The 21,083-nt window shown below is 42.2% G+C and overlaps 1 pseudogene; it reads left to right on the top strand.

Moving 5' to 3' along the window:
- Nucleotides 1-13,160: 13,160 nt before the first annotated feature.
- Nucleotides 13,161-14,533, top strand: LOC120858770 (annotated as a pseudogene).
- Nucleotides 14,534-21,083: the final 6,550 nt, after the last annotated feature.

Genomic DNA, 21,083 nt, shown 5'->3' with positions numbered 1-21,083 from the left:
TTGCCTGGGAAATCTCATGGACAGAGGAGCCTGTCGGGCTATAGTCCATGGGGCTGCAAAGAGTCTATGACCTAGCGACTGAGCACAAGAGAAATAATTTACTCTCTTGAGTTTGCTGTGACATTCAGTACAGTTCAGTTGCTCATCATGTCAGACTCTTTGCGAACCCATTACTCTGCATTCAGATGGGTATATCTTTCCTTTTCTCCTTTGCTTTTTGCTTCTCTTCTTTTCACAGCAATTTGTAAGGCCTCCTCAGACAGCTGTTTTGCTTTTTTGCATTTCTTTTTCTTGGTGATGGTCTTGATCCTTGTCTCCTGTACAATGTCACAAACCTCCACCCATAGTTCATCAGGCACTCTGTCTATCAGATCTAGTCCCTTAAATCTATTTCTCACTTTCATTGTCTAGTGGTTTTCCCTACTTTCTTCAATTTAAGTCTGAATTTGGCAATAAGGAGCTCATGATCTGAGCCATAGTCAGCTCCTGGTCTTGTTTTTGCTGACTATATAGAGCTTCTCCATCTTTGGCTGCAAAGAATATAATCAATCTGATTTTGCTATTGACCATCTGGTGATGTCCATGTGTAGGGTCTTCTTTTGTGTTGTTGGAAGAGGGTGTTTGCTATGACCAGTGTGTTCTCTTGGCAAAACTCTATTAGCCTTTGCCCTGTTTCATTCCTTACTCCAAGGTCAAATTTGCCTGTTACTCCAGGTGTTTCTTGACTTCCTACTTTTGCATTCCAGTCCCCTATAACGAAAAGAACATCTTTTTTGGGTGTTAGTTCTAGAATGTCTTGTAGGTCTTCATAGAACCTTTCAACTTCAGCTTCTTTAGCATTACTGGTCAGGGCATAGACTTGGATCACTGTGATATTGAATGGTTTGCTCTGGAAACGAACAGAGATCATTCTGTCATTTTTGAGATTGCATCCAAGTACTGCATTTCGGACTCTTCTGTTGACCCTGATGGCTACTCCATTTCTTCTAAGGGACTCTTGCCCACAGTAGTAGATATAATGGTCATTTGAGTTAAATTCACCCATTCCAGTCCATTTTAGTTTGCTGATTACTAAAATGTCGATGTTCAGTCTTGCCATCTCCTGTGTGACCACTCCCAATTTGCCTTGATTCATGGACCTATATTCCAGGTTCCTATGTAGTATCGCTCTTTATAGCACGGGACCTTGCTTCCATCACCAGTCACATCCACAACTGGGTGTTGTTTTTGCTTTGGCTCTGTCACTTCATACTTCTGGAGTTATTTCTCCACTGATCTCCAGTAGCATATTGGGCACCTACTGACCTAGGAAGTTCATCTTTCAGTGTCCTATCTTTTTGCTTTTTCATATTGTTCATGAGGTTCTCAAGGCAAGAATACTGAAGTGGATTGCCATTCCATTCTCCACTGGACTGCATTCTGTCAGAACTCTCCACCATGACCCATCTGTCTTGGGTGGCCCCACAGGGCATGGCTCATAGTTTCATCGAGTTAGACAAGGCTGTGGTCCATGTGATTAGATTGGTTAGTTTTCTGTAGTTGTGGTTTTCAGTCTGTCTGCCCTCTGTTTTCAGTCTGCCTCCTGTGACATTAGGGGACAGGTTAGATTCAGAGTCAATACCCATTTTACTTAAAATATATCAGATTTTGAGCAAAGACTGCCACTATGTCCTGCCTGCCATGTCTGCCACACGCCATAGGGTGTCGCTCCAGGACCTTGCTTCAGACACATAAGCTCCACTCACATCCACTAAACCGCTAATGTCTCCGCTGTTGACTCTGGGCTCTTTCATTGGTCTTAATGCTAGAAAAGTGTAGGCCTTGTAGCCTCTGGGTGCAGGCCAACAACTGGCAGGGCAGCTAGAAGACCCAGAAAACTCTGTGAGCACAGAGATGTAGGGAAATATAGGACAGGGATGGAATGTTGTGGGAGCCGTCCTCTAGTATGTGGTGCCCCAAAGTTTTGAATGTAATTGTCTTCCCAGGACAGGCCTTCCCCCACATCCTCAGCTTTCACTCCTCTCTGAAATACCTGGATTATAGTATTTGATGCAAATTTCCTGAGTTGTATTGTCAGTGGGGAATCACCACCCCACCTCATCCGCCAAACAGAAGATGTTAACTACCTGATGGTCATAAGCACAGAGCCCCAGGCCACCTGGAGCCTACGGACTGGTCAAGTTCACCCCTGTGACACCACCTGCTGTCTCACAAACAGCCCATCAGAGAACTGTGCACAAGCTCATCACAGACCCTGCAACCCCGCTCCCTCACCTGCCCTTTTAAAAATTCTCTGCCAAAAATCATTGAGAAGCTTGAGACCTTTTAGGGCATGAGGCCACCTGGTTTCCTTGCACAGCCCTGCAATAAACCCATCTCTGCTCCAAACTCCCACGTTTCAGCTTATCTGGCCTCACTGTGTGTTAAGCACATGAACTTGTGTTAACATAATCCCAGGGTGACTGTCCATTAACATGTGGGGCCCAAATGTTCCAGGAGTGATCCTAAAAGTTACGGGGAAATCCCGGGGCGGAGGTTGCTGGTGGGGGGTGGGGCATGAATCCACAATTGTGTGTGTTGTGTGGCCATCCTTGATTAATGGGGGCTGCCCAGAGATCTGGAGAACAATGGCTTTTAATGGCTCTGCTGTTGTATCTCAGTGAGACTTTTGTCATTAGTTAAGCTAAATTTGGCTCAGAGGTTAAAGCGTCTGCCTGCAATGCGGAGACCCAGGTTTGATCCCTGGGTCAGGAAGATTCCCTGGAGAAGGAAATGGCAACCCACTTCAGTATTCTTGCCTGGGAAATCCCATGGACGGAGGAGTCTGGTGGCCTACAGTCCCCGGGGGCGCAAAGAGTCGGGCATGACTGAGCGGCTTCACTATCTAAGCTAAATTCCTAGAAGGAATCGGTGTTTCTCTTGTGCCTTTGAGATGTAAATGAGCTGGAACTCACATGATCTCTAAGAGTCAAGGAGGAAAAAGAACTCTGAGGCAAATGCTACAGAAATAACTGGGGAATGTCTCAAAAATCGTCTCCAGATTTTGGTAACTTGAAAGCAAACTAAGTTAAACAGAGAGAATTGACTATCTGTGTCATTTCAAATAGGATAAAATATTGGAGCATTAATTGCTGGGTGGGTCTAAGTTTACCTACCCTAGCCTTCTTAGAAGAGGAAGCCTAAGACATAAATTGTCATATCAGGAAATGTCTGTTTTGTGGTCTTTCAGACCTGCATTATACATCTGTATTGTCCATTGAGGAAGTGAATGGATTTGAAAGTGAAAATGGAGTAGCTGTGTCTCAGACATCCAAGGTAAAATTAGGTGGCTGTTGCATATGTGATTTAAAAATATATATATATTTTTTGTCCCATGGGATCTTAGTTCCCACACCAAGGATTGAAGTCACACTCTAGGCAGTGAAAGAGTGCAGTCTTAGCCACTGGACCACCAGGAAATTTCCTATCTATATGATTTTAGACACGTTTCTTGTATTTTTGAGACGTTGAGTTTTCTGAACTGTATTGCAGGCTAGGACAAAAAACCACAGGCAAGTATGGTGTTTTCTCAGATGTGGTTACTGCTTGTATTTTGCTCATTTGTTTCCGTCTCTTGTGTTGTGCTTGTTAGATGTCTTACATTCCAGGACCTTGCCCCAGACGTGTAGGATCCCTCTCCCTATTAAAGCACTGATGTCTCAAAAACTAAATAAATAAAATTTATCAGTTTTTGATTAAGGGTAAAAATATCTAAATATCCAAAATGTCCATTTATGAGCTAATATTGGGTCAGTCTGCCCTAACCCATTATACTACAATGCAATGAAATACGTTCTTCCCGAAAGAATTAAGAAGGGATGTTTATTAGTGAGAATAAATGCTACAAAGATAAACATAGATACAGGAACTAATTAAGATAGAAGTCTTTTTTCTCTTTTTTTTTAATTGATTTTTTTTGAGGTATAGTAGCTAAACTAACAATATTTTGTTAGTTTCTACTGTACAGCAACGTGAATTAACTATACTGGACTCCTCCCTTTTAGACTTCCTTCCCATTCAGGTCACCACAGAGCATTAGATAGAGTACCCTGTGCTATACAGTATGTTCTCATTAGTTATCTATTTTATATCATTTCTCTTTATGATATTAATCTGGCATGTCCAGACTCTCTAGGTAATTTGAAGACTTAAAATTCCACCATCTCCTCTCAATTTGTTCTGGGAGAGAATTAATGCTCATTGCATTCATTTTGGGTGATTAATTATTCCCTTTGCAGCTAAAGTTGTTCTATCTATGTCCTATCTCCTTGGGAGAACTGAGAAAATGGTCATTCAGATAATTTTCTGGAGGAAATTCTCTGGGAACCATATTGAGAAAAGGTGCCCTAGTGCCCTTCTGTCAATCAAAGCTGGCTCGAAGTGCAAACGTAGGTCATTGCTGTGTTCATGGTCCAATGTATAGGAAGGGAAAATAACGAAGTACAGGGCACGTAATTTCCGATCAAGAAAACAAGGTCAAAATTGTATTTGCATTGTCACTCAGGCTTCCCTGGTGGCTCAGATGGTAAAGAAACTGCCTGCAATGCAGAAGATCCAGGTTTGATCCCTGAAGATCCCCAGAGGAGGAAACGGCAACCCACTCCAGTATTCTTGCCTGGAGAATTCCATGGATGGGCCATGGGCTACAGTCCATGGGGTTGCAGAGTCTGACACGACTGAGTGACTAACAAACACATTGTCAAGTACTCAGTCTTCTGGCTGTACTTAAGCATTCTCCAGGTGGTGCTGGTGGTAAAGAATCTCCCTGCCAGTGCAGGAGATGTGAGAGTCACAGGTTTGATCCCTGGGTCAGGAAGATCCCCTGGAGGAGAAAATGGCAATCTGCTCCAGTATTAATATTTTTGACTGGGAAATTTCATGAACAGAGGAGCCTGGAGGGCTACAGTCCATGGGGTCGCAAAAGAGTCAGACATGACTGAGCACAAGCATTAAGGGAATCAGGAAATGAGGCCTCTGCTTGGGTGGCTGAGTGTTAAGAAGGAAAGGAGAATGTATCTGAGGATGCAACCAGCAGGCCCATTGGCTTTGACTCCTTCCCAATGGAGTATCATCCCCTCTTAATGAGAAATCATCAGAGAAGCCCACACTGAGGCACAATCTACAAATTAACAAGCACCCTTCAAAAGTGTGAAGTCATAAAGACAAGGAAGAACAGGGGAACCATTACAAATTGGAAGAAACTAAAGAGATAGGCCAAAACTACATATACTATGCAGTCTCGCATTGGATCCTGAAATAGACAGATGATGGATAATCTGGTGAAATTTGAATAAGTTCTGCATTCAGTAAATAGTATTGTACTAATACTATTAAGTACCATGTTATGTACCATAATTTCTTACTTTTGATGAATATTTTGTGATTATAAAAGATGTTAACATTAGGAGAAGCTGGGTAAAGGGCACATGAGAACTCTATTATTTTCACAGTTTTTTATAAGTCTAAAGTTAGCTTTTTAAAAGCCCATTAAAACACACATGCAGATATATATATATATCTGAATCATATATATATATATGTCTGAATATTTATATATATATCTGAATCACTCTGCTATATAGCAGAAATTAACACAACATTGTATTACACTTCAATAAAGTTTTTTTAAAAAAAATAAAGAAAAAGCCTATTATGAAGGCTTTAAGAATAAAACATTCTGGTAAGTCTGTAGTTTGATTTTTATTTTTGCTGCTCTTAACTGAGCTCAATTTCTTACATCAGTGAGCCTGCAAGGCTACTTGTTTGCCTTAACTTGCCTGAGTAATTTTGAAAAACTTTCCTAACTTATTCAGCCTCTTGGGCCAGGCAATGACCTTAACTTCCAAGAGACTTGGTTTTGTTGACAGTCCAAAGGAGAGAGTCCAGTTTCACAGTTCAGAACTTTACGGAAGTCTTAGGCTTAATGAGTACATCAACCAGCCTCTGGAGGGTTGCAAGATTCCAAACATAATTTCACCTGTTGCTCCTGGAAGCAGGAGCTGAACCAGAAGCTATTAACTTCTCAAGGACTCTAATTTCAGGCTGAGAGTGAAAGAGGGGAGAGGTGACAGCAATGTTAATGAGTGGACTTGAAGTTTTCATTCTAACAAACCCCCTTTTAGGAGGTACACCTTTGACATCTGGGCTCTGTTTGGCCTCAGGAGACTTGTTGCTCAGCACAATCACAAACTTGCTAAAGTTTGTTACAGCGATCCTTGATCCCAGTCATTGTTCTATTTCTCCATATCATATGCTTCACCCAGTACCCTCAATCTCACCCATACTTGGCCAGCTCACCCTCTAGCTCCTCTATTGATCACCACAATGAAATGTCAGAGAAATAAAAAGTAAGTACACTTCACATATATGTGGAATCTAAAATATAAAAACGAATAAATAGAACAGAAGAGAACAAAATACAGAAGAGAATGAATACAGAGAACAAATAGTAGCTATGAATGTGGATAGGGAGGGATTAAGAGGTACAAACTACTATGGGTAAAATAAATACGATACATTGCGGGCCTGTGTGCTAAGTTGCTTCAGCCATGTCTGACTCTTTGTAACCCTATGGACTGTAGCCCACCAGGCTCCTCTGTCCATAGAATTCTCCAGGCAAGAATACTGGAGTGAGATGCCATGCCCTCCTCCAGGGGATCTTCCCAACCCAGGGATCAAACCCACATCTCCTTTGCCTCTTACATTGCAGGTGAATTCTTTACCCACTGAGCCACCAAGAATGCCTTGTACATACAGCATAAGGGCATAGCAAATTTTTATAATAACTTTCAGTTCAGTTCAGTTCAGTCGCTCAGTCGTGTCCGACTCTTTGCGACCCCATGAATTGCAGCACGCCAGGCCTCCCTGTTCGTCACCATCTCCTGGAGTTCACTCATACTCATGTCCATCGAGTCCATGATGCCATCCAGCCATCTCATCCTCGGTCGTCCCCTTCTCCTCCTGCCCCCAAATCCCTCCCAGCATCAGAGTTTTTTCCAATGAGTCAACTCTTCTCATGAGGTGGCCAAAGTACTGGAGTTTCAGCTTTAGCATCATTCCTTCCGAAGAAATCCCACGGTTGATCTCCTTCAGAATGGACTGGCTGGATCTCCTTGTAGTCCAAGGGACTCTCAAGAATCTTCTCCAACACCATAGTTCAAAAGCATCAATTCTTCAGCGCTCAGCCTTCTTCACAGTCCAACTCTCACATCCATACATGACCACAGAAAAACCATAGCCTTGACTAGACGGACCTTAGTCGGCAAAGTAATGTCTCTGCTTTTGAATATGCTATCTAGGTTGGTCATAACTTTTCTTCCAAGGAGTAAGTGTCTTTTAATTTCATGGCTGCAGTCACCACCTGCAGTGATTCTGGAGCCCCCCAAAATAAAGTCTGACACTGTTTCCACTATTTCCCCATCTATTTCCCATGAAGTGATGGGACCGGATGCCATGATCTTCGTTTTCTGAATGTTGAACTTTAGGCCAGTTTTTTTGCTCTCCTCTTTCACTTTCATCAAGAGGCTTTTTAGCTCCTCTTCCCTTTCTGCCATAAGGGTGGTGTCATCTGCATATCTGAGGTTATTGATATTTCTCCTGGCAATCTTGGTTCCAGCTTGTGTTTCTTCCAGTCCAGTGTTTCTCATGATGTACTCTGCATAGAAGTTAAATAAGCAGGGTTACAGTATACAGCCTTGACATACTCCTTTTCCTATTTGGAACCAGTCTGTTGTTCCATGTCCAGTTTTAACTGTTGCTTCCTGGCCTGCATACAGATTTCTCAAGAGGCAGGTCAGGTGGTCTGGTATTCCCGTCTCTTTCAGAATTTTCCACAGTTTATTGTGATCCACACAGTCAAAGGCTTTGGCATAGTCAATAAAACAGAAATAGATGTTTTTCTGGAACTCTCTTGCTTTTTCCATGATCCAGCGGATGTTCGCAATTTGATCTCTGGTTCCTCTGCCTTTTCTAAAACCAGCTTGAACATCAGGGAGTTCACGGTTCACATATTGCTGAAGTCTGGTTTGGAGAATTTTGAGCATTACTTTACTAGCGTGTGAGATGAGTGCAATTGTGCAGTAGTTTGAGCATTCTTTGGCATTGCCTTTCTTTGGAATTGGAATGAAAACTGACCTTTTCCAGTCCTGTGGCCACTGCTGAGTTTTCCAAACTTGCTGGCATATTGAGTGCAGCACTTTCACAGCATCATCTTTCAGGATTTGAAACAGCTCAACTGGAATTCTATTACCTCCACCTAGCTTTGTTTGTAGTGATGCTTTCTATGGCCCACTTGACTTCACATTCCAAGATGTCTGGTTCTAGATTAGTGATCACATCATCATGACTATCTGGGTCGTGAAGATCTTTTTTGTACAGTTCTTCCGTGTATTCTTGCCACCTCTTCTTAATATCTTCTGCTTCTGTTAGGTCCAGACCATTTCTGTCTTTTATCGAGCCCATCTTTGCATGAAATGTTCCCTTTGTATCTCTAATTTTCTTGAAGAGATTTCTAGTCTTTCCCAATCCGTTGTTTTCCTCTATTTCTTTGCATTGATCGCTGAAGAAGGCTTTCTTATATCTTCTTGCCATTCTTTGGAACTCTGCATTTAGATGCCTATATCTTTCCTTTTCTCCTTTGCTTTTTGCCTCTCTTCTCTTCACAGCTATTTGTAAGTCCTCCCCAGACAGCCATTTTGCTTTTTTGTATTTCTTTTCCATGGGGATGTTCTTGATCCCTGTCTCCTGCACAATGTCACGAACTTCATTCCATGGTTCATCAGGCACTCTATCTATCAGATCTAGTCCCTTAAATCTATTTCTCACTTCCACTGTATAATCATAAGGGATTTGATTTAGGTCATACCTGAATGGTCTAGCGGTTTTCCCTACTTTCTTTAATTTAAGTCTGATTTTGGTAATAAGGAGTTCATGATCTGAGCCACAGTCAGCTCCTGGTCTTGTTTTTGTTGACTGTATAGAGCTTCTCCATCTTTGGCTGCAAAGAATATAATCAATCTGATTTCGGTGTTGACCATCTGGTGATGTCCATGTGTAGAGTCTTCTCTTGTGTTGTTGGAAGAGGGTGTTTGCTATGACCAGTGTATTTTCTTGGCAAAACTCTATTAGTCTTTTCCCTGCTTCATTCCGCATTCCAAGGCCAAATTTGCCTGTTACTCCAGGTGTTTCTTGACTTCCTACTTTTGCATTCCAGTCCCCTATAAGGAAAAGGGTATCTTTTTTTGGTGTTAGTTCTAAAAGGTCTTGTAGGTCTTCATAAAACCATTCAACTTCAGCTTCTTCAGCGTTACTGGTTGGGGCATAGACTTGGATCACTGTGATATTGAATGGTTTGCCTTGGAGACGAACAGAGATCATTCTGTCATTTTTGAGATTGCATCCAAGTACTGCATTTCGGACTCTTTTGTTGACCATGATGGCTACTCCATTTCTTCTGAGGGATTCCAGCCTGCAGTAGTAGATGTAATGGTCATCTGAGTTAAATTCACCCATTCCAGTCCATTTTACTTCGCTGATTCCTAAAATGTCGATGTTCACCCTTGCCATCTCTTGTTTGACCACTTCCAATTTGCCTTGATTCATGGACCTGAGATTCCAGGTTCCTATACAATATTGGTCTTTACAGCATCGGATCTTGCTTCTATCACCAGTCACATCCACAGCTGGCTATTGTTTTTGCTTTGGCTCCATCCCTTCATTCTTTCTGGAGTTATTTCTCCTCTGATATCCAGTAGCATACTGGGCACCTAATGACCTGGGGAGTTCCTCTTTTGGTATCCTATCATATTGCCTTTTCCTACTGTTCATGGGGTTCTCAAGGCAAGAATACTGAAGTGGCTTGCCATTCCCTTCTCCAGTGGACCAAGTTCTGTCAGACCTCTCCACCATGACCTGCCCGTCTTGGGTTGCCCGCAGGCATGGCTTAGTTTCATTGAGTTAGACAAGGCTGTGGTCCTAGTGTGATTAGATTGACTAGTTTTCTGTGAGTATGATTTCAGTGTGTCTGCCCTCTGATGCCCTCTTGCAACACCTACCATCTTACTTGGGTTTCTCTTACCTTGGACGTGGGGGTATCTCTTCACGGCTGTTTCAGCAAAGCACAGCTGGTGCTTCTTAATAACTTTAAATGGACTAAAATCTGTAGTCTATAAAAATATTCAATCTCCATGTTGTACACCTGAAGCATATAGTATTGTAAAGCAACTGTCAATCTGACAGTTGGGTTCCGTGGAGCATGAAGTATGGATGAATTAAGAGATCATGGTAAAAAATGAGACTGGATTGCTAAACAGGCACTTAAGAAAATAGGGCTTTATAAATAGTATTAAAAGAGTTTAATGTTTTTAAAAAATATTTATTTGGCTGTGCAGGAATGAGGTTGTGGCATGAAGGGATCTTTAGTTGAGGCATGTGGGATGCAGTTCCTTCACTGGGGATCAGACCCAGACCCCCGGCACTGGGTGTGCAGTGGAGTCTTAGCCACTGGACTACCAGGCAAGTCCCAAAAGTTAAAAAAAATTTTTTTTCAAATGAGGAACGAGCATGGAAGTTGGAAAACAACGTTTGCCACAGGAAACCTGTGGCCACAGTGTAGAGAATTAGAGGAGATCAATATAAAGTCATTATTATTGACACCTAATTAGATATAATCTTGTCATAGTGAAATGGAGCAGGACAGTATGGTCCTTGTTCCCCCCAACCAAAGACCTTTAGATCTTTCTCAAGGGCTGTACATAATATTCTGAGCCATATCCTGTGAGCTATCTTAGAGATACTAAAACACCAGGTGAAGAAGTTAACTACATGATGACCTGACTGTACCCAGGACATGAGCTGCCACAGTTCTGAGAATTGGCTGCAGAGAAATGGGAACAAATGACCCTGGAACTTGGAAGATGACTGTCAGAACTGATTGTGCTGTTTCTGCATGTAGCCCCCCTCCTTCTGTCTATAAAAGCTCTTGCCCCACTGGTTGCCAGTGGTCAAATGGGGGAGTAATCCCATGGATGGAGGAGCCTGGTAGGCTGCAGTCCATGGAGTCGCGAAGAGTTGGACATGACTGAGCAACTTCCCTTTCACTTTTCACTTTCATACATTGGAGAAGGAAATGGCAACCCAATCCAGTGCTCTTGCCTGGAGAATCTCAGGGACGGGGGAGCCTGGTGGGCTGCTGTCTATGGGGTCACACAGAGTCGGACACGACTGAAGCGACTTAGCAGCAGCAGCAGGCCTTTGGACAGATGTCTACCACCCTTCCCCACCCTAGTTGCCGGCATCTGAAATAAAGCAAACTTTCCTTCCACTAACCTGGCGTGTTTATTGACTCTTGAGCAGTGAGCAGCTGGACCGCACCCACTCTTTTGGTACCAATAGGAGTGGGAGGGATGATGGAGAGAACTAGACAGATATTAGACCAGAGCAGAATTTATGTACACACAGCAATTCATAACATGATAGGTATTTAATTTCTACAGAGAAGATATGATTTAGATATTTCCGAAACAGGCCACGAAGATAATTTCATTTGTGTCTTGTATTGCTGTCACAAATTATAGATATTGATGCTGAAATTGAGCCTCTGTGCAATGACATTGAATCTCAGAGACAGAGTTTTGGGTGAAGTAGAAATAGGTTTATTGCTAAGTCAAAGGGGGCCACTGTGGACTAATGCCCTTAAAACTGTGTGCCCCACTAGGGGTTTTATAGTATTGGTTCAAGCAGCAGGTCATGATCAGTTCATGGACATTCTTCTGATTGGCTGATGGTGAGATCGCTGGAAATCAGCATCATCAGGCTTCTGATACCAACCGATCTGGGGTGGTGTGGTGGTGCTCAGTCATCTCAGACTCTTTGGGACCCTATGGACTATATCTTACCAGGTTCCTCTGTCTGCGAAAATTTCCAGGCAAGAATACTGGAGTGCGTTGCCATTTCATACTCCAGGGGCTCTTCTCAACACAGGGATTGAACCCGAGTGTCTTGCATCTCCTGCATTGGCAGGCAGATTCTTTTACCACTGGGCCACCTGGGAAGCATGTGCTTATGGGCAGCATACATTTTTATCCCTCCTGGAGGGAGTTTCAGCATCTGCACAACAGCTCAAAAGACATGGCTCAGAAAGCTGTCTATAATTCTTGAGGAAGAACTAAAGATCTTTGCCTTCATTGAATGGCTAAAGTATTATTTTTGTCTTGCTTGACTGATTTCCTTTCTGCATTTCCTCACCTCTCTGATTAAATTTATTCTTTGACTAAAGTTTGGTAGCTCAGCTGGTAAAGAATCTGCCTGCAATGCAGGTTCACTTCAGTATTAAGGAAACTTTAGAAGATCGGATTTTAAGAATGCAGTGAAAAAACCCTGGTTTGATTCCTGGCTCAGGAAGATCCCTTGGGGAGGGAATAGGCTACCCACTCCAGTATTCTTGGGCCTCTCTGGTGGCTCAGATGGTAAAGAATCCACCTGTAATGCGGGAGATCTGGGTTCGATTCCTGGGCTGGGAAGATCCCCTGGAGAAGGGCATGGCAAACCACTCCAGTATTCTTGCCTGGAGAATTCCTTGGACAGATTCTGACATGCTGTGATCCACTGGGTCACAAAGAATTGGACACGACTGAGTGACTAAGCACAGCAAAGTTTTTCTCCAGACAGAAGGCAGGTAGAGGACACGGGTGGGGGTCTATTCTGGGAAGGCCTCACAGGGGCCTTCTGAGCAGCTTTCACTTTCATAATTTATATGCCAACTTGTGTCAGTCGCCCTACTCCAGCCAGCAGTATGGTTCCAGCTGCCATAGAACTCCACGGGAATCTGGATATACGTGCTTAAAGTTCAGTCTTCATCACTTCTCTCTGAGATGAGTTAACTGAACTGACGAGTGTCGTTTTAGGCCCTTCCTGAAGCCCACTTTCCCAAAGCCCATCACCCATTTCAAAATCCATTTCTGGGAGACGTCAGGCTTCGCGGCAGGAGCGGTGGCAGTCGGTTTGAGCGCTCACCGCAGGGAGGACGTTTCCTGGCCGTCGCGCCTTCTGCCGCCGTCGCCGGGCTGCGTCGCTCGAGCCGGGACGTGCCTGCGCGTTCCTCGCCGCTTCCACCGCGGCGGCCGCCGCTCCCCTCGCGGTCGGCCACACACACCATGACGAAGAAAGACAAGAAGTCCTTCAGCCAGAGCCTGGCCGAGTGGAAGCTCTTTATCTACAACCGGACCACCGGAGAGTTCCTGGGGCGCAGCGCCAAGAATTGGGGTTTGATCTTGCTTTTCTACCTTGTCTTTTATGGGTTCCTGGCTGCAGTCTTTTCATTCACAGTGTGGGCCATGCTTCAGACTCTGAACGATGAGGTTCCAAAGTATCGTCACCGGATTCGTAGTCCAGGATTTAGGGTTTTTCCAAAACCAGTTGTCAGGGCTGGATTTTTCATTCAACCTGTCTGATTCAGAATCCTATCAAGGGTACTTTGATGACCTTAAGAAATTTCTGAAGTCATATGGCTTAGAAAAACAGAAGAATTTCACAGATTGTACCAATGGAAACTTTTTTTGAGCAGAAGGGTCCAGAATACACAGCATGCCAGTTTCCTCTTGCCTTACTTGAAGCCTGCAGTGGTGTGGATGATCCCACGTTTGGCTGCCAAGCAGGAAACCCTTGTATTCTTGTGAAAATGAGCAGAATAATTGGATTAAAGTGTCACGGAGAACCAAGGATAGACTGTGTTGCAAAGAGTGAAAGCACAGCAGTTCTATCAACTTATCCTCTCACTGAAAAGATAGATTTAAAATATTTTCCATATTGTGGAAAAAACTGCATGGGATCAACCTGCAGCCACTAGTTGCGTCCAGCTCAGCTTTGGTAGTGATGGTGATATAAGAGAAGTAATGGTTGAGTGTAAGATTGATGGATCACCCAAACTAAAAACCCAGAATGACTATGACAAGTTTTCAGGACGAGTTACATTCAAGATCACAATGCATGCATAGTAGGAGTTAGGATGTTTCCATGGAGTAAATGTTGTGTTGTCTGTCTTCATTTTGTATCAACCGGACCTGCCATTCCAGAATTATGAGACCGCCTTGGAGAAGGGTGGAGTGGTACATCACTGGGATAACATAGTGTGCTTCCAGATAATAGTGGTCCATGTCTTTCAAAGTAACTAACTACCTGTTGCCTCTGCTGCCTTTGGAACCATGTACAGTCACCAGATAGGGACTGTGAACACCTGATTAAGAACATGTAGGTTGGGGGTCTTGTCCAGTTTTTATGCGGTTTAATTGCCAAGTGTCTAAAGCTTAATGTGCTGCGCTATGTAAATATTTTATAGATTTAACACTGGTTAACTGTCATATTTTGATGCCAGCAAAGTTTTAAGGGATGAAATGGTACCGACCAACATCAAATGACTTTATAGCTGCAAGAAATTCAGTGTGTGGAAAAATTCTGTATGTGAGGAGGAAAAAAGAAAATAAAAGTGGATTTGAAAGGTTGAAAAAATCCATTTCTGATTAATCAGTCACGATGGGTGGATCAATATATAATTCTCTCCTCCTGGGAGACCAGCTGACGTTTCTTACTTGCATCACACTCAAATTTGAAGTATTCATTGATTCACAGATATTTTCAGTGCCGACACGGTTTTGGGTGTAGAGAAATGAATGAGGCAGCTCTTGTCTTTAATTACAAATCTGATGGCGTGAAGAGTACTTTTCTCCTACCAGTAAATGTATTGTGATCTTGTGGTTTCTCTAATTCACTTTCCTTCCTATGAATTACAAAGCCTTTGTCAGAGCAATTCGTTATTATGATACTCTGAGGGTCAACATTTCCTCTAGCCTTAACTACCCAGATGGCTGAGACTTTGGGGGAGGGGCTGCATCACAGTTCAGCTTCTTCCTTTATTCTATCCTGTTCTCCCACACCCTTGCCCCTCTGTTTCCTTTCAGAGGTATTGCATGCATGTATGCTTGGTTGCTTCAGTCATGTCTGATTCAGTGTGACCCTATGGACTGTAGCCCACCAGGGCCCTCTGTCCATGGGATTCTCTAGACAACAATACTGGAGTGGGTTGCCGTGCCCTCCTCCAGGGGGTCTTCCCGACCCAGGGACTGAACCTAAGTCTCCTGCATTGCAGGCAGATTCTTTACTTCTGAACCAACAGGTATTAATCCCTAATAAATCTTTTACACCTTCAACTTTGTCTCCACATCTGCTTCTGGAAAAGCCTACCAGCAACACTCCTCTTCAGATCTTTGGAAGCCTGAGAGACAAGCCATACAGAAAGAAGGGTTCTCTCTTCACCCCTATTGTCACAGTTAACAGAAAGCCAAGCCTCTAGAATACTGCTGCTGCTGCTGCTAAGTCGCTTCAGTCGTGTCCAATTCTGTGTGACCCCATAGACGGCAGCCCACCAGGCTCCCCTGTCCCTGGGGTTCTTTAGGCAAGAACACTGGAGTGGGTTGCCATTTCCTTCTCCAATGCAGGAAAGTGAAAACTGAAAGCGAAGTCACTCAGTCGCGTTGACTCTTAGCGACCCCATGGACTGCAGCCCACCAGGCTCCTCTGTCGATGGGATTTTCCAGGCAAGAATAGATCACATTATTCTAGAATACATTAATAATTACAATACATTGTAATAAATGTAATATTGTAATAATACATTACAATATTCTAGAATACATTAATACTTAATCTTTACCTTGGAGTTCTCTGGTAAAAACAAAAACCAAAACTCTCCTTTGACACAGAGACATGACAGACTTGCATGAATTTTCCTTATGAGGATTCCTACAGAGCTTGAAGCCTTACTTGTGAATCACTTAGTGGTGATTCTAGCTGCTGCTTAACTTAAGAGAGGAGAATGCAGTGAAATTAAAATTGTAGAGGAGAAAGGATGCTTTTAGACTGAAATAGTCCCAGGCTCCCCTCCTAAATTTTTAGGTCACTTAAAATTATTTCTCTAGTTTCACTAGTAGATTTCCTTAAGGCACTTGGAATTTTTTTTTTTTAATGTTCAATTCAGTTCAGTTGCTCAGTCATGTCTGACTCTGCTACCTCATGGACTGCAGCACACCAGGCTTCTTTGTCCATCACCAACTCCCAGAGCTTGCTCAAACTCATGTCCATCGAGTCGGTGATGCCATTCAACCAGCTCATCCTCTGTCATTTCCTTCTCCTCCTGCCTTTGATCTTTCCAGCATCAGGGTCTTTTCAAATGAGTCAGCTCTTTGCATCAGGTGGCCAAAGTATTGGAGTTTCAGCTTTAGCATCAGTCCTTCCCAAGAATATTCAGGATTGATTTCCTTGAGGATGGACTGGTTAGATCTTCTTGCACTCCAAGGGACTCTCAAGAGTTTTCTCCAATACCACAGTTCAAAAGCATCAGTTCTTCAGTGCTCAGCTTTCTTATAGTCCAACTCTCACATCCATCATGACTACTGGAAAAACTATAGCTTTGACTAGACAGACCTTTGATGGAAAAGTAATGTCTCTGCTTTTATATATGCTGTCTATGTTGGTCATAGCATTTCTTCCAAGGAGCAAGCATCTTTTAATTTCATGGCTGCAGTCACCAACTGCAGTGATTTTGGAGCTCAAAAAAATAAAGTCTCTTACTGTTTCCATTGTTTCCCCATCTATTTGCTATGAAGGGATGGGACTGGATGCCAGGATCTTAGTTTTCTGAATGTTAAGTTTTAAGCCAACTTCTGAAGTGTAAATGCATACAAAAAAGTACACACAGTAACAAAGTCTTATTGTTCAGTACCATACGTTTCATAGAATGAACATGTTCAACTAATTGTCTTTCAGATCCAGAAAAGAATATTGCCAACATCCCCAAATTCACATGTGTACATTTATGCAGTTATATTCTTTTTTAAATCTTTAAAAAATTAAAAAAATGTTTAATTGGAAGATAATTACATTACAATGTTGTTTTGGTTTCCGCCATATGACAATGTGAATCAGCCAGAAGTATACATATATCCCCTCCCTCTTGAACCTCCTTTCCACTGACCTATCCCATCCCATCCCATCCCTCTAGGTTGTTACAGAGTGCTAGCTTGAGCTCCCTGTGTTATACAGCAAATTCCAGCTAGCTATGTATTTTACATATGGTAATGTATATGTCTGAATACTACTCTTTCAATTCATTCCACCCTTTCCTTCCCTTGCTATATCTCCAAGTTTGTTCTCTATGTCTGTGTCTCTGTTCCTACCCTGCAAATGGGTTCATTAGTATCATTTTTCTAGATTCCATAATTATGCATTAATATGCAATATTTGTTTTTCTCTTTCTGACTTTCTTCACTCTGTATAACAGGCTCTAGGTGCATCCACCTCACTAGAACTGACTCAAATTCATCCCTTTTTATGGCTGAGTAATATTCCATTGTATACATGTACCATAACTTCTTTATTCATTCATCTGTTGATGGACATCTAGGTTGCTTCCATGTCCTACCTATTGTAAATAGTGCCACAATGAACACTGGGGTACACAGTTGTATTCTTTATCACATAACCAATATCTGGACATCTAATAATACAACTTTTTGCTTTGGTAATGTTGGTGGCTCAGACGGTAAAGCGTCTGTCTACAATGCGGGAGACCAGGGTTCGATCCCTGGGTCAGGAAGATCCGCTGGAGAAGGAAATGGCAATCCACTCCAGTACTATTGCCTGGAAAATCCCATGGACAGGTGAGCCTGATAAGTTACAGTCCATGTGGTTGCAAAGAGTCGGACACGACTGAGCGACTTCACTTATAAGTCATAATGTATATTGAAGTATCACCTCATACCAGTCAGAATGGCCATCATAAAAAATCTCAAACAATAAATGTTGGAAAAGTTGTGGAGAAAATGGAACCTTCTTACATGATTGGTGGGAATGTAAATTGGTATATCTACTGTGAAGAACAGTATGGAGGTTCTTTAAAAAACTGAAAATAGAACTACCATATGACCCCAAAGTTCCACTCCTGGGCATATACCCAGAGAAAATCATAATTCAAAAGGACACATGCATCTCAGTGTTCATTGCAGCACTATTTACAATAACCAGGACACAGAAACAACTTAAATGTCCAAAGATAATTGAATGGATAAAGAAGATGTGGTTCCATACACAAAAATAAACTCAAAATGGATTAAAGATCTAAATGTAAGACTAGAAACTATAAAATTCCTAGAGGAAAACATAGGCAAAACACTCTGGCATAAATCACAGCAGGATCCTCTATGATCCACCTCCCAGGGTAATGGAAATAAAAGCAAAAATAAATGAGACCTAATTAAACTTAAAACATTTTGCACAACAAAAGAAACTATAAGCAAGGTGAAAAGTCAGCCTTCAGAATGGGAGAAAATAATAGCAAACGAAGCAACTGACAAAAAATCTCAAAAATATACAAGCAGCTCATGTAACTCAATACCAGAAAAATAAATGACCCAATCAAAAAATGGGCCAAAGAACTAAATAGACATTTCTCCAAAGAAGACATACAGATGGCTAACAAACACATGAAAAGATGCTCAACATCACTCATTATCAGAGAAATGCAAATGAAAACCACAGTGAGGTACCATCTCACACCAGTCAGAATGGCTGTGATCCAAAAGTCTACAAACAATAAATGCTGGAGAGGATGTGGAGAAGATGGAACCCTCCTACCCTGTTGGTGGGAATGCAAACTAGTACAGCCACTATGGTTAACAGTGTGGAGATTCCTTAAAAAACTGGAAATAGAACTGCCATATGACCCAGCAATCCCACTGCTGGGCATACACACTGAGGAAACAAGAATTGAAAAAGACACATGTACCCCAATGTTCATCGCAGCACTGTTTATGATAGCCAGGATATGGAAGCAACCCAGAAGTCCACTGGCAGACGAATGGATAAGAAACCTGTGGCACATATACACAATGGAATATTACTCAGCTATTAAAAAGACTGCATTTGAATCAGTTCTAATGAGGTGGATGAAACTGGAGCCTATTATGCAGAGTGAGGTAAGTCAGAAAGAAAAACACCAATACAGTATATTATTGCATATATATGGAATTTAGAAAGATGGTAATGATGACCCTATATGCAAGACAGCAAAAGAGACACTGATATAAAGAACAGACTTTTTGACTCTGTGGGAGAGGGCGAGGGTGGGATGATTTGAGAGAATAGCATTGAAACATGTATATTACCATATGTAAAATAGATCACCAGTCCAAGTTTGATGCATGAAACAGAGAATTCAAAGCCAGTGCACTGGGACAATCCTGAGGGATGGAATGGGGAGGGTTATGGGAGGGGGTTCAGGACGGGGGACACATGTACAGTTCAGTTCAGTTCAGTCGCTCAGTCATGTCCGACTCTTTGCGACCCCATGAATCGTAGCACGCCAGGCCTCCCTGTCCATCACCAACTCCCGGAGTTAACACAAACTCATGTCCATCGAGTCAGTGATGCCATCCAGCCATCTCATCCTCTGTCGTCCCCTTCTCCTGCCCCCAATCCCTCCCAGCATCAGAGTCTTTTCCAATGAGTCAACTCTTCGCATGAGGTGGCCAAAGTACTGGAGCTTCAGCTTCAGCATCATTCCTTCCAAAGAAATCCCAGGGTTGATCTCCTTCAGAATGGACTGGTTGGATCTCTTTGCAGTCCAAGGGACTCTCAAGAGTCTTCTCCAACACCACAGTTCAAAAGCATCAATTCTTCGATGCTCAGCCTTCTTCACAGTCCAACTCTCACATCCATACATGACCACAGGAAAAACCGTAGCCTTGACTAGATGGACCTTAGTCGGCAAAGTAATGTCTCTGCTTTTGAATGTACTATCTGGGTTGGTCATAACCATGGGGTTGCAAAGAGTCCGACACGACTGCATAACTAACACACACCCATGAAAGTTTGTGTACAAGATTTTGTGTGGATATATGTTTCCACATCTCAGGTAAAAAGCTAGGAGTTAGAATTGCTAGATCACCCGTGCTAGGTCACATGTAAAGATAAAAGGTAAAAGATAATAAAACATTAAAAATAAATATAGCTACTTCAATTTAGTGACAATTTGACAACAACAACAAAAGGATAATTTGTGATAACAAAAACCTTAAAGGGGAAGAATAAAATGATGGGACCTGTATAGAAAAATGAAGATAAGATGCTTTAAGATGCTAGCAGCAGAAAAAAAAGGACTATTTTATCTATGAGACATTTAAAGAAACCACAATGATAACCGCATGCACACACAAAAGAAACCAAGAGCAGAAACACAAAACATAAAAAAGCAGGAAGTGAAGAGATACATCACAGAAAACCACCAGGCTAAAATGGCAAATGGAAACACAAGGAAAAAGAAACAATGGAGATACAGAGCAACCAGAAAACAAAAGATAAATGGCAGTATTAAATCTTCATTTATCAGCAATCAGTCTAAATGTAAATGGATGGAGCTCACCAATGAAAAGACACACAGTGGTGAGGTAGATTAAAAAACAACATACAGGTCTATGCTGCCCCCAGGAGACTCATCTCTGCTCTAAAGATGGACAGAGGCTCAAAGCAAAGGAATGGAAGATAATACTCCAAATGACAGCCAAAAGAGGGTGGATGTAACCATACTTTGTCAGACATAATAGTCTTCAAGTCAAAAAGACTGCCACTGCACAGTGATGGAGGGAAACTAGACTTCTGGTGGTGAGCATGCAATTGTGTATGTAGAATTCAAACGATAATGTGCGCATGCAACTTACACACTGTTATAAAACAACGTTACCTCAATAAAAATAGAAATCAAGTAAATTTAAATCTTCAGAAAATAATAAAGTCGAATACAGATTTTGTTTGACCAAATACTAAAGTAAAACAATGGAATATGGCTTACAATGGAATATGATTTAGCCTTAAAGATGAATAAAGTTGTGATACATTCTGTAACATGGATGAACGTTGAAAGCATCATGCTAAGTGGTATAAGCTAAACATGGTGTTGTTGTTTAGTTGCTAAGTCATATCTGACTCTTTGGGACCCCCTG

The sequence above is a fragment of the Oryx dammah genome, unplaced genomic scaffold (genome assembly GCF_014754425.2).
Source record: "Oryx dammah isolate SB20612 unplaced genomic scaffold, SCBI_Odam_1.1 HiC_scaffold_29, whole genome shotgun sequence".
Classification (NCBI taxonomy): Eukaryota; Metazoa; Chordata; class Mammalia; order Artiodactyla; family Bovidae; genus Oryx; species Oryx dammah.
This window is presented reverse-complemented; position numbering and strand designations above follow the sequence as displayed.